The sequence below is a fragment of the Bombyx mandarina genome, chromosome 04 (assembly GCF_030267445.1).
Source record: "Bombyx mandarina strain Sakado chromosome 04, ASM3026744v2".
In the NCBI taxonomy this organism is placed as follows: Eukaryota; Metazoa; Arthropoda; class Insecta; order Lepidoptera; family Bombycidae; genus Bombyx; species Bombyx mandarina.
Window position 1 is genome coordinate 13000428 of NC_143211.1, and position 12820 is coordinate 13013247.

The 12820-nt window shown below is 35.0% G+C and overlaps 2 protein-coding genes across 3 annotated transcripts in view; one reads left to right on the top strand and one right to left on the bottom strand.

The window, feature by feature from the left end:
• The window catches only part of Miga (mitoguardin), a 60235-nt gene that overhangs the window by 27655 nt on the left and 19760 nt on the right, over positions 1-12820 (bottom strand). The window lies entirely within an intron of this gene.
• The window catches only part of uzip (beta-pore-forming protein unzipped), a 31320-nt gene that overhangs the window by 13773 nt on the left and 4727 nt on the right, over positions 1-12820 (top strand). The window contains exon 1 of one of the 2 annotated variants that reach the window (XM_089727093.1): positions 10192-10216. The exons of the other annotated variant lie outside the window; for it this stretch is intronic. The gene's annotated coding sequence lies outside the window, so the exon portion shown is untranslated. Of the gene's footprint in view, positions 1-10191; positions 10217-12820 lie in introns of those variants that run through there. 2 annotated transcript variants of the gene reach the window in all.

Here is a 12820-nt window from a genome sequence, read left to right on the forward strand (position 1 = left end):
GGACAGCCATTACACAACACAATTGAGACTTGAACCTCATATCTTAATGTGGACAGTATTCACGTTGTGATGTCTAAGGGCTCTGGTAATCTTTAAAATCAGGTGAGCCGTGAGCTTGATTAACCACCTACGCAATAAAAAATATATAAGTTCATCACAACTAATCCGTAGTAACATTATTTCGTTATAATTGGCCACCAATCATTTCCAGTTCCACAAGGACTTTGTCATAAGTATTTAAATAGAATTACAGAACAAATCGGCTTGGCGTCACAAATTAATTGAAAATTCACAAAGCCGTCATGGCCAATGCTTTTTATAAAACCGGTGTTGTTATTAGTCAGATGAAACTGCTCTAGACGGATAAAATATTCAAAAAACCACGATTGCAATAAGTTTTATTACTTAAATTTTATGATCACTTGAAATAAATGTAATTATGTAGATTTTTTTTTATTGCTTAGTTGGATGGACGAGCTCACAACCCACCTGGTGTTAAGTGGTTACTGGAGCCCATAGACATCTACAACGTAAATGCGCCACCCACCTCGAGATATAAGTTCTAAGCTCTCAGTATAGTTACAACGGCTACCCCCACCCTTCGAACCGAAACGCATTACTGCTTTACGGCGGAAATAGGCGGGGTGGTGGTACCTACCCGTGCGGACTCCCAAGAGGTCCTACCACCAGTGAAAAAAGATAAAAATATATTAATAGGTGTCAATTTTCTAAATACAAAACGATAAATTGTGTATTTTTAATCAGAGTGATTACACTTGCCTACATTGAAGATCGAACGAAAGAAGAACCCTCGTGTTATTGTAAAAAAAAAAGCATCGAGAAATTCCCATTTCCTAGTGCTCGAAAGCTTGATAGTAATAAATATGTAATGGAGTCACCCGGTATCGATTGCATTACGAGAGGGGAGCCTTTATTACTGAATGGTACGTCATCAGTTTCAAAAGGCTTCACAAATGACGTAATCCTAATGCCTAATATTTTAACCAAATTGATTAGATCTAAACTTCTAAATAATAAAGTACTCTCTACAATTCGAAAATATCTCTACATACCGTAGCAAATTGATTTAGCGCCGAGTTTAATTTGAATTCTCATCCAAATTGTTTTCTAATAATTAGTTTATCCGAAGAAATTATCCGTGAAGGGCTAAGGTTCAATGCTGGATCAGCTAAATTAATTGTTTTAGGGTTATTTAAGCCTTCTTAATTAACGGTCAATGAAGTCACTCTTTTAACTTTTTACTATTTCACATATTTTACTGTTTATTTATTCACAGGGAGAAAATTTACAATTTGCACATGAATTTTTTACTGCTCAACTTAAAAATAAAATTATTTGTTTCATAAACATAGGATACAATTAAGTAAAGCAAAAGTAATGTAAGTTCGTGTACGTACATAACATTCAACAGCATGTTCCGCAAAAAGTTCTGTGTACAAGAAGCCTATCAGAACTAATGGCAAAATCGTACCAAATAATAATGTTAAAAAAACAAAAGGTGTGGTAAATTATTATAGTTGGTGTTTATTCCTTTTAATTATAAAAATATTTCCATTACTAAAACAGTAACGTTTATATAATAATATATTGTAATATATTATTGTACGATATTATTATTCTTATAATCTTACAACCAAATCTTTTAAATTTAATTAAACTTACGTAGATGTTAAAGGTCAAGATCACCAAAACATTAGTTGTAACGTAAGCACATTTTTCGTAAGGGAAGAACTTTTTTTCCCAAACTAATCGCTGGTAGCTTAAAGGGCTATTCCAGCTACTCTCGGGATCGGTAGGTGAGCGTACGGACTCAACCTCAAAGAATCGTTAACACTGGTCCGTAGCAAGGGCAGTGATTCACTAAATCTATTACCAAATCGGAATCGCGACCCACTAAGAAGATCCGGCGAGAAACTCAGTGGGCTAAAGGGAAAAATGTGAACTATAATTTATTTTATGATTAGTTATAGCAACAAAGGCTGGAATCTCTTACAACAGTTATATCCAGAGGTTCTATACAATTAATATGATTATTTCCTATTTTATAAAGAAAAATGGCTGAATTGTAGACGCTGTTTCTCAAAATTTAATTTACAAAAAAAAAGAAATTTTCACAGATTACATTTTTGTTGGAACACCTAAAGAATAGTGCTTTCTAAAAATCGATTTATATATCAATTTTAAGGCAATTAAGGTTATTAATACCAATGAGCTCACGGTACATAGGGTGGTAGGTCGTTGGTGGAGCCCTAAAAACACTCAACTGTTTAATAACAGCAATTTTTCCTTTAGAACTGGAGTGCATGAGAGATTCGCTGCAGAAATTTGCAGCATAGTTTTATCGTCCTGCGCGGACACCCTACTATTATTACAAGGAGCCGCAAAAATCAAGTATAATTAGCGGCAATCTTACGTGCCCACGATAGCAATGAAAATAATGCAGGTTGTTTTTTGGCAACAGTGTTCGCTTACCACGAAGTTATTAGTCCCCCCTCTGTAATAAGCTCCCCCTCCTCCGTGTCTCCACGACAGAGCTACGACATGTCCTTTTGCAAACATGGTTTCGTAGTGATTACATCATCATAGGCTTTAGGTTGATTGTCGATATCCATGAACAAAATTTCCTTAACGAGTAACCGGACATAGTTGTGATTGCTTTCAGAATTGAGTTACGACAGAAAAGTCTGTTGATATACTCGTGATAGTATTAATATTTTTACAATTATAACTAAACTATCACTTTTTATTATTATTCTCATTATCCTCTCGCAGGTCTGCTGGAAGAGATTTCTCAAAGAAATAAGCAGTGCCTTTGTACATAATTTTCCTATTACTCTGTACTGTGTCTTGTTTTCTGTGTGTACATAAATAAATAAATAAATAAATAAAATTTGTCAAAAATTACTGATCTGGTACGTACCTTTACTTTTAAAAAATACGATGTCTTGATTTAATGTTTTTTTTTTAATTTGATAAGTACTTTTATATTTGTACTAGATAACGGGAGTGACTAGATGTTGTTATTAGTTTAGTTTAGTCTAAACACGCCATATTACAAAGTTTAATACACATAAAGATGTATTTCGAAGTGTCTACTAGAGTCCAGGCGGATGAAATTGCGGGTACAGCAAGTTATAAATTAGAAAATGACTTAGGCGAAGGGGCAAAATATTTCTTTAATAAATTTTGTTACTCCTATTCGAATATTGTAAGTGAAAAATTACATATTATCCAGACGAAAAGTTAAACTAATGAGCGACTAAGGTACCACGTTCCCCTTGGTCTTGTTCACCGGGCGTTAAAGTCTTGAATAAATAAAACGTAATTAAACCAGGGGGAGGCCGCACTCTGCGTGAGAGGAAGCATTTCACATAAACAATAAAAATCCATCCACACGACTCCCATGTAATAGGGGAGGTGTTTTAATCAATTTAAATGTAATATTTCATATCGTATAATACGATAACGTTATTACTTCACTAAAGCGAAAGGATCCTTCCGGTTTGCTTCTGATATTAAAATTACACAGACGGTTACACTTGATGGAACATTCGCGTTGTTGGCGGCCTCAATAAAGGATAGCATCGCTTATGAATAGAAGGCACGTGTTTTAGTCTACTAATTCCGAGGCAGTGCGACCGCTTGCGAAAATGCCACAACACGTGCGGGGCGTCGCCATGGTAACGCAGGAAACTACGCAGTTTTCTGCAGCCCCTCCCCACGAATACTGCCTTTGGCCCGAAATATACGATTACGGCAAATAAGACTGTTATTTATACTTGAGGACTGCAGTCCCGAATTATCTTGGTAGGTAATATAATACATATTTAAAACATTTTTCATGTGGAAGGAAGTAAGCAAATAAGTTTGGGCTACAAACAATTACTTATCGGAATATTAGAAAAAAGTAAATCAATACAGTAATCACTATTATAAATCTAATGAGCCAAATCTCAATGAATTTATTCCAACGACCTTTTCAATTGTAACCCACATCGTTTATCATGGATAGACACAAATGCCAAGCTTCATAATGATTTAATATTTAACAGTGGATAAAAAATATATTGCAAAAGTTTCACATCCTCACACAGAGGTTCAAATACAATACGGGTGAAGTTATACCACAAATTTTTCATAGTATACTAAGCATTCGATCATACTATAGATGCAGATTTATAGCATACGAGTTTACGTGGAAATTGTTATTGAGTAAGTAGAAACCAAAATCCGTAGACATCACAACTTGAGTACTCATGTACACATTCACAAATATTCACAAATGAGGTTGAAGATTTAATTGTATTGTAATAACCAATGTATGTACCTTATTTCTCTACCCAAGCTTTTTCAACTGCTCACGGAGCGGTAGGTGAACTCCCGGGCTCAACCTAACAGAATTGCTACCACTGACCCTAGCAGGAGCAATGTTTTGATGAATCTACCACCAAATCGGAATCACGACCTACTGAGAATATCCGGCGAGAAACTCAGTAATGTTCTACACTACAAACTAGTACGCCTCAATCATTTCATGACAAAGATGCATCATATACGGTTTCACCACCATTAAGTGTGTAAAACGCGTTCTTCCACTAAATATACATGGAACATGTAGGTACCATGTATATCACGCAAGGGTTCAAAAACAAATATATGAACAGCGGGATCCTCATCAAATCAGCGACCCGTAATAATAACTCCATTGCACAAAGGAATACGAGATTTTGTCAGGCAATTTAGATCGGGAACGTGGGGGCGGTCCACAATAGCCTTACACAACACTAAAAGGTGAAATATGGCTGAAGTCCGATATGATTTTCACAAGCTCTATTTTTACGGGTACCGCTTGTCTTTTATGTTTTATCCATGTCGAAGTCAACAAAATCATATATTAGTATTATTTAAAAAGATTTAGCCTCAGCGAATTCATTATTATCGACAGTACAACGTCTTTTCAAAGGCAAAAAGAAACACTTCCATCTATGATCTATGAACCATCTATGATAGTCGTATTAGTATAGTATTCACTAGCATTAATAGTTTTCAATAGCCTTTTTACTAATCAAACAAAACGTTTTGAGTAACTAACCTAATAGAATTACGCAATGAAATATTATCGAGTCGATATTTACCCAAATGGTTCTGACAGGCTTATGTTTGTCGTTAGAATTTGTGTACCTCTCTATTCCTTTTACACGCTTAATAGCTGAAGGCTTTGATAGGTGTCGGACATCTGAGATATTCATTAAATTTATTTTCATTTTGACAGTGAGGCACAGCATAAGTTGATAATAAAATTTTATTGAATGCGAGGCATTCCAATAATAACAGAGGGAGAACAAATAAATACAGTCTACTCCAAATATTAATACATCAATACATACATTGTACCGTTTTAACAAAAATGCACATAGTACGCTTGGTGCGAAACAGATTTAATTTATCTTTTCGTTCTTCGTTGTATAGATAAAGGGATACCATCAAATAATGCCGGCCCCTGATGAAAATATATCTTGGTATAAATTGATGGTTTCCTGTGCAAAATGCTATTAGACTGTAGTCGAAGACAGAAGACGCTAGCGCTCTGGTATCTGGTTACTAAGCGTCCATTGTAGACTCGAACAATGAGGCCGGTTCTGTGGCGAAGGACGAAGCATCGCGCATAACGAAACATTAAATTTAATTCTACAGTAGTTTTCACAGAACTTTGTGCAGATCACTCATTTTTCTTCATAGCATTTCCTAACTATTCATAGCGAATTTGCAACTACCGATCATATCATAAAATTCTACAATTATCTCACATACTTCATTAAGTGTTTGGTTAACCACAGGCGAACAAGTGTACAGTTGCGGTTTGGCACTCAACATTTATTATTACATACATTTCTAGGTGACAGCACATGAGCTTGAACGAGTCAGTACCACTAACTTGCCTATTTCTATATCTGTTATATGTACAATAGATTTGAAACTTCGACTTTATGTCTCACCGTTTAACACCAAATACGCTGTAAGCTAGTTATCTATGCAATAAATAATTCCTATTCTAAATATGGGCTACGCGTTACGTATGGGTTCTGATTATCCTCTGGGTAGTTCTCCTATCTATACAATAAAAAAAACTTGAGCTTTTGTAGATTACGAAATACTAATTATTAGACTTGTTCTTAATTTAGAAAATATTTTCGCATCACATCCTTTTAAAGCTCCACAGACAGATGCTTCGCTTTACAAGTTGCATCTGCTCCGAGCTTTACTATTGCTTATTAAGTAATCATAACCGAGCAGCTGTCGGCCACAATTACGCGAAGTATATTTTTATAACTCCATTGTAACACTGATACGATTTGAATTCGGTTAAGATTCCTTTACGCTAAACGACTACTCACTCTAAACATGGGCCGAGATGCATATATGTACACACGTTCGCACACTGCATGGCTAGCATTACTTCAAACAATAATTATTTTGCAATTAAGTATGGCGTTTCTGTTATTATTCTTTCATTTAATTCTTAAATAACATGTTAACTAATATGTTGGTAATACAACTTCACTCATGTATACACAGAGATGAAAACAAACCTATCAATTACTACTAGTGTCACGCAACAAATTGAGGACAAGGTCTTATTTAGGAACTGGACAAATGACCAGTGTTATTTTAAGTTTTTGACAAAAAGTATTTTTGAGTGATATAACGAGAATAGTAATAGAATCCATTGTATAAAGTTTAAAATTAAATAATGACGATTGAAGTTTACTGAGAAAATTTTAATTTTAATCTTCATCAAATACTTTTAAATTAAACAAACTTGTTCATCATACGAATGTTTGCCCGATGCGGGAACCAAACCCACGACCCGCGGCACAGCACTCAGGAGCGCCACTGCACCACAGGGTCAGTAGTCATCGTATAATCGTTGATAAGTTGTTAAAACTATTATTTACTGATCATTTTTCGTATGAGGTAAATACTAACATGACAATCAGCTCGGAAAGAATAAATTCAATTCTAGTATCAATATAAACTCGTCACATAAATATCATAATGAGTCATGTAATTTAGGTACAAATTGATGACACTCCCGAGACAAAAAAGCGATAAAAATTGACAATGCAACGGAATGTTTCGATGATGCCATCAACTGTCTAAATATAGTTGGGAGAGTTACGCTCGAACATGCCCACTACCGGATCGTCAAGAGGACGGACTTTGCAATTGACCTCGCTATATATAAGTGCCCGGTTTTCCGCTGCAATATGCGCAAAAGGAAAATACATTCAAGAATGATCTCCATCCAAAGATTAAATAATTGAAAAATCAATTTTGCATCTACTGTTGTTGGACAACGACAACTTTTTTGTATATTTATCTGGTTAGTCTTTTTACGTTAAATTATGTACTAAACGACATATACCAGTAAAATTAGGAGAAAATTCAAGTCCTGTTTTGGGAAGTATTAGAATACGAGATGGTAATAAGACAAAGCATACTGTTAGTACGGATGAATTAAGTGAAGATTGTAATATGGCTAGAAACAACTAGGGACATGTACCCACATCCTGTGATAATTAGCTGGGCAGCCTACTATCAGTATAGGATCCCTAACCCGACAAATTTGTTTATTTTGTCAGTGTTTTTAATTTAGTAGTTAATCTTTTCAAGTCTTGAAGGTATCCAGATGAAAATTCGTGGAATAGTTCTAGAAAATGCATTAAATTGGGCCGGTGTAGTCAGTAAATCATAAGTGCCATTACCAACAATCAGACGGTGACCTTGCTGCTCGTTGTCGTGCAAATCGTGGGGAGGCGCGGATTGCCATCCTTGATTCCGGCATCCGCCTTTTGCACTTCATTACATAATATGCCCGTATTACATACATCAAAATGTTGTAACGTATGTAGCTACTGTATAGCAAGGTACATTAAAGTAAAGAGCTTGCTTTGATAAGAAATTACATCAGTTACATGTAAATGTCATCTCTAGCACGTGTTTAATACTCAATTTGATGAAGCACGTACCGAAATAGGCTACGAAGCGTGTCGAAGCGAATGGTCACAATATGGAGCGTGAATTGCTGTATCAATTTCAGCACCAATGATAAATTATTTGCCAGTAATGAAATATTTTGTTTAAAATGCTTTTAAAGAAAATTGTAAATCAAAACAGACGGTAACTTCCAAGATAATTTTAAACCTATAATTATTTAAACGTATTACTAAGCAACACAGAAGGAAAACAAACAACTATGAAAAATCTTAATTAAACATGAGCTATTGATAGAAATACATTTGGACAAATGAAGCAATTGCTGGGTTGAGTTAATTTTGCAAGAATGAAATAGGTGTTTACTTTTAAGAATAATTCATCTTTTAGTCACGTACTAAGATTTGCATAACATACTTCATTAGTTTTAATTTCCCATTAGTAAACTTTAATATAAGAGTGGAAGATATAAATGACAAAATACTGTATGGTAAAAGTTGTTCAACTGGCACCAGTATATCACCAATGTTATTACGTTATTGATCTACCCACTTAACGAGTAGCCGGTAGCAGGTGCATTCGAGAAAACACCATCAAAGTTGGTGTTCATTATTAACCAGCGCTGTGGTCGGTTGATTTACTGCTTAACGTAGTGTAGGGATGAATCGCAAACAATATTTCATGCGTGTATCCGTACTACGTGAATATAACATTATATATGTATCAAATAATATAATTAAATGCGTTGTTTTTATATGAATTAGTTTGTTCTATACATAGTGTTCCGTATATGAAAAGGAACTTACTGTCTACAGTTTTTCTAACAATGGTAGTGTATCGTGAGGTAAGTGTATCTATTCACTGGTACTTTAGGATTTGCTGCATATCAACACTCGGTTTATCGTATTATAGCCTATACCATTAACAAAATAATAAAATTACGTTGAAGTTGCTCGCATAAATATTTTAAAACTAGAAATTCCACATTCACAAAAAAAGCAATAAAAAATATGCTGCACTGCCAGCGAGCATTGTGCACGCATAGTTTGGATATCTGTATACATATGCATAGATCTACACATAATAATATGTGCATATTATGTACATATATGTGACATCTCGCAATGCCGTCACGCCGGGCGACTTGCGACGGCCGATGAACGTGATAAAAACCGTCCAACCAAACGGAACACTTTGTTAATGAAAAATTGGCGGAAGCAACGGTTTTGAGGTTAAATACCTTTCAGTAGGAAATGCGATAAAATTTCACTTTAATTACATAATTTCATTTGCCTACGTGTTAAAAACATACTTACAATCACGTAGGTATATAAAATCGACTTAATTTACTAATAACAAAGAATGGCAGTAATACTTGTTTAAGTCAAAACCAATTTATAACGCAATATAATTTATAACGCAATGTAATAATAGTTCGAATGATAATAATAAAGTAGCACAAAACACACAGACACATTTCATCATATTTATTTCACATATTTTATAGGTACTAAAATAAAACGATAGCGTAACAAATCACGGGTAATTAGTAATCACTACATAGAAATATCACATGAGAGTATCAACGAAAATTACTTTAGAAAGGCACTGGCGCGGCGCAACGTTCTCTTAGAATGCAGAAGCAGAGCTAGGAATGCGTGTGCCTCGTGGCTTAGGTGCAAAACACAACAAAGTTTTTAGAAATATAAATATGTTTTTTTCTCGTTAGTGAATTATTCGTTTGTCTATACTAATATTATAAAGAGGAAATATTTGTTTGTTTGTTTGTTTGTTTCGAATAGGCTCCGAAACTACTGGACCGATTTGAAAAATTATTTTTCCATTGGAAGCCGACATTGTCCCTGAAGAACATAGGCTACTTTTAAAAAAAAAATTTTTTTTTGTTTTGTTTCAGTGTGTTTTAATGTTTCCGAAGCGAAGCGAGGGCGGGTCGCTAGTATTCAAATATATTTAAATAATTATTAATTTAATATAATCAAGTAGAATTAGTGCGATCTGATTGAACAATTTTCATCTAATTGTATTGTCAACTGTCTGTAGCTGTCGAGCCGCAAAGTCGACCCGCATCCTATTGTTTTCAAGAGCTTCGAATCGAAGGGACACTCCGTCACATTATTCTGTTCGCTACTTGGAAGTCATGAATCACCGAGAACCCTGGTGCGGTCTTCATTCACTACCAGTAATTTTATTAAATAATTCATTTAATGTTGACCTACTTCCTGATAAATAAACCGACAGTGTTATACCGAAATTAACGTGTTGGCTTTCGTTCGTGTTGTGTGTTTATGCATGAGGTCGTTCCCACGCTATCAGTTGGTCTCGTGCCAGTGCGCAGGCGCAACAGGCCGCGACTACTGCATTGTCGCCCAACACCACCTGAAATCGTACTGGTTTTATGAATAAACGATGTGCTCGTTTAACAGTGACCGAGGTGGTTTTGTATAAAAATATTAATATTAATTATATTATATCAGACGGTTGATTGGCGTGACAATGATAAACCGTACAATTTATGTGCTAGCATATAAGAGATTATAGCTCTTGTGCTACTGTAAAAAAGCATATCGCCGGCATTCAGTTGACATTAAAAGCTTTTCTGCATTTTGCCGCAGAATTAACTCATAAATAAAACGCTGATTATGTATAAATATATAAAGAAATATATTTAGTGGAAAGTCCGCGTTGTCCATTTATCAAAATAACAGATCGGCGGTTCGTTGAACTTGGAAGATGACAGAGAAAAAAGTACAGTATAGGAATGACCGTCATTCGGCGTGGCTTAAAAAATAATGACCTCGTAGTTTTAAGTAACGGAACTGAAAAAAAAGACAATTTCCGTACTATGCTACTTATTGTGTTCACAATTTGATGATGGTGATTACAAGCGAGTGTCCGGACCATCATGTCTTTTTTTATTAATAGGAGAATATTCTGTTCTCGAAAAATTGTTACCGTTAACGAAGTAAACAAGCACTCATCAGCTCGAGTCTTACACAAGCATTATACGTTTTAATTATTAGCTTTATTAATTATTATGCATGATTAAATACGCCCTTATTACCTACGGAATAAAGTGCTCGTGTTGTACGGCCGTACATGGTTTCGGGGTAAATTAGTCCAAGCGCTCAAATGACATATTTTAGTAGAAGTTATTTTACAAATAGTAAAAGAGTAAAGACGGCAAAATAAGTACCACAGTGTAACATAATTTACAGTTTACACGATGCAGCAAAGAAACTGTGCCATTAACGGTTTTATTTCAACATGTCTTGAGAGATTAATACACCCTATAAGAAGTGATGGTTCTTGACGGATGTATTTACTGTGTCCAAGCATTATGTTTGTTGTTCAAAATAAAATCTCCTTAAACAGGTTTCATTATAATAATATTATAATAAATGTGAAAGTGTGTTTATTGGAGTAATCGGAGGGTTACACTTATTAGATATTTAAATGAAGTTTTTAAGCTTTGAACAAGTGAAAGGTTATTAAATAAAAAATATTGATTTATGCAATTCTACAGGATTAATGTCTGTGTTTTAATATACAGACCTTATTTCTACAATATTTATATTTATTATGTCTCCTTTTTATACCAAAATAATAACAGTTAGAAAATCAAATACTGAATACAATATAATCACTATCATTTTTGCCTTTTTAGACATTTAATGAGTAACCTTTTAGTTATTCAATCCGTTTGAAAAGCAATTTGCTGTAGTGTTTTACAGGCGACATTAATCCTCTCTGTATTATCGATTGCAAGTAGGTAATGGGATTACTATCCAAACAGTCGACCTGAAAGCTATATTTATTTCTCAACAAAACATTAGGTACATGTATTTAAAATCATTTTAACTAAGCGAGCATATATTATAGGTTTCATTCGCAGTTTTCTGATAACATTTTACGAGCACATAAAAATAGCACAATGGAGCGGAGCTATTTAAGAAACTGTTGACATACATTTACGTACATTTGTAAGTTCAGTTTGATTTTTTTTATTGCTTGGACGAGTGGACGAGCTCACAGCCCACCTGGTGTTAAGTGGTTACTAGAGCCCATAGACATCCACAACGTAAATGCGCCACCCACCTTGAGATATAAGTTCTAAGGTCTCACGTATAGTTACAACGGCTGCCCCCCCCCCTTCAAACCGAAACGCATTACTGCTTCACAGCAGAAATAGGCAGGGTGGTGGTACCCACCCGCGCGAACTCACAAGAGGTCCTACCACTAGTAATTACGCAAATTATAATTTTACGGGTTTCATTTTTATTACACGATGTTATTCCTTCACCGTGGAAATCAATCGTGAACATTTGTTGAGTAGGTACGTATTTCATTAGAAAAATTGGTACCCGCCTGAGATTCAAACACCGGTGCATCGCTCAACACGAATGCACCGGACGTCTTATCCGTTAGGCCACGACGACTTCGGTATTTCGACTCGATATTTTACTTTTGGTGAAAATTATGGAAAAATATATATTATGACGCAACTTTAATCTAAAACAAGCTTGTTTTGATATAACGAGGATGGCGAACTATAATTACCTGCGAAACATGATATTGACATTGGGAAAGGGCAGACAGTCCTTGTCAGTAATTAGGGCTTGTTTTCAGCGTTATATGACACGCGTTCATAAAATATGACCTCGGAAACAGCAGTGGCTATTTGCTGTATCGTAAAATTTTATTACCCATTGGCACAACAAACAAAGCCGTTGTCCAACAAATACTTACTGGTGTGATGTCATTTTAAACAAATTTTTGCAATAAT